We start from the raw sequence: 2,500 nt of genomic DNA on the forward strand, positions 1-2,500 counted from the left end.
ATATTGTGTGTGTGTGTGTGTGTGAGTATGTATGTATATATACATATATATATATATATATATATATCATTAATGTATTTGAACATATACTGTATATGTCAGATACTCACAAAATCTCTACAACAGAAAAAAGTACAAATATTTTAATAAACCATTTAGAAAATATTTCAGTACAATAACAAACAGTATTTTCCAATGGTTAAACGATACATTTGTCTGAAAAACACAAAAAAAACTGTTTCAAAACACATGTTGATTTCACAAAGAATCTATACATTTTTATATTAGCCACAATGAATGGCATGGAATTTGTAGAACGCATACTTCCTGTTATTGGAATTTCGACATCGCAATATCTGATTTTCAATTTAGCCTTTTATTTCTATTAGTTTATTGGATAACAGTTTATTTGATATACTATCAAATATGAGAAAGGTCCACATGAATTTAAAGGCCGCTCATGAATGGTAGACGCAAGGGGCAATTACAGTAGCCCAGATACTTACCATATATCCCTATGATCGCCTAAACTCCCTCTTCATCCAAGCTAGTACCAGGTAGGGCCAGGCAATGGCTGCTGATGACTCAGTAGGTAAACCTATAGGCTCCCAAAACTCCCTATCTTTATATTCTAGAATTGATATGGGTTTCTGCCTTTAAAATGAAAGATATAATCGGTTATCTCTCGAATTAAAACTCTTATTTACTTATGCAAACTAAAAGTAATTATTTCCTTTGTTGATAAATTTAGTCTGATCAAATTCTATATCCGTGTATACACAATGTTGGAATAAATATAATATCCGTTGATTAAATTTCATTTATAGATTTATATAATCTATTTAGATGTATTCAGAATAGTCCTTAATTTTTTATAGGATATTCCATAACGGTAGTAGTTTAATTAATTTGCTCGATTCAATGATTAAATATATACTGATTTTCTTTGTTTAACTGTTTCAATTTGGGTTATGCATATCTTAATTTGATATTTTTTTTGTGTGTTTAATCATATATAAATGAAAATTTTACAAATGATCTTTCTATTCTTACTATATCATTTCCTCGATAATATTTTTTTTTTTTTTTATATTAGAAGAAAATTTTGTGTGTACTTCCAGGATAATACTTTTTTTTTATATAAGAATAAAATTTTGACCATTTTCTCGATAATATTTTTCTGTTTATATTAGAATTGAATCTTGCCTATTTCCTCGATAATATTTTTTTCTGTTTATATTAGAATCAAATTTTGCCTCTTTCCTCGACAATAATTTTTTCTATTTATATTAGAATTAATTTTTGTCTCTTTCCTCGATATTTTTCCTGTTTATATCACCATTAAATATTGTGTATTTTATCGAAAATATTTTCTCTATGAATATTATAATTAAAACCAAAATATATATAATCACTCCCTTATTTTAAGCTCATAAGCCCATTTCTCTCAGTTATATAATGCCACTTCTCCATTCCTTCTCTTTCCTGGCTTTTAGCTGACCGTAAAAACTCCCTAAAATGATTATGTTTGCCTACCAAGGTGATTTTACAAACATACTGGGTCGTATACATACCAGGAGGAAAGGTAACCCAACTCCAGTCATGTGTGATTTTTTGGAGAAAGTTTAAGCTTGTTTACTTGCAAGGAGAGGAGAGATATTTAACATTATGTTTATGATTACGAGCAATGTGATTTTATTTCGGTGGATTAATCTTGTTAGAGTTACGTATGAAGGAGCTGTGAGTGTTTGAATATTAATTCTGTTTGGTTGTAGTAACCTTTGTTAATTTATATTTTAAATTTATATATATATATTATATATATATATATATATATATATGTATATGTATGCGTGTGTTTATGTGTGTGTGTATATATATATATACATATATATATGTATACATATATATATATACAATCTCCAATGCTGTACAGAAATCCCTTGATTGTGGTCGGGAACTTCGTATGATTGGCCTTGATTTTAGTGCTGCCTTTGACCGTGTTAATCATGAGGCCCTTGTTTTCAAACTGAAACAGTTGGGAGTGGGTGGGTCGTTTCTTAGCATTATTATTGATTTTTTAAGTAATAGATCTCAAAGAGTTGTTGTTGATGGGCACCATAGTGATTATAGGAATGTGATATCCGGTGTTCCACAGGGTAGTGTTCTTGGCCCATTACTTTTTATACTATATACACATGATATGTGGTTTGGCCTAGAAAACAAGCTTGTTGCATATGCAGATGATGCTACTCTCTTTGCATCAATTCCATCCCCTGAATGTAGATCTAGGGTTGGTGAATCCCTTAATAGAGATTTAGCTAGAATTAGTGCATGGTGCAAATTATGGGGTATGAAGTTGAATCCTAACAAAACTCAAAGTATGATTGTAAGTAGGTCAAGGACGGTGGTTCCTCAACATCCGGATCTCAGTATTGATAATGTTTCTTTAAATATGTATGACTCTTTCAAAATTTTAGGTGTGATTCTCGACAGTAAA

Source organism: Palaemon carinicauda, chromosome 6 (assembly GCF_036898095.1).
Source record: "Palaemon carinicauda isolate YSFRI2023 chromosome 6, ASM3689809v2, whole genome shotgun sequence".
NCBI lineage: Eukaryota > Metazoa > Arthropoda > Malacostraca > Decapoda > Palaemonidae > Palaemon > Palaemon carinicauda.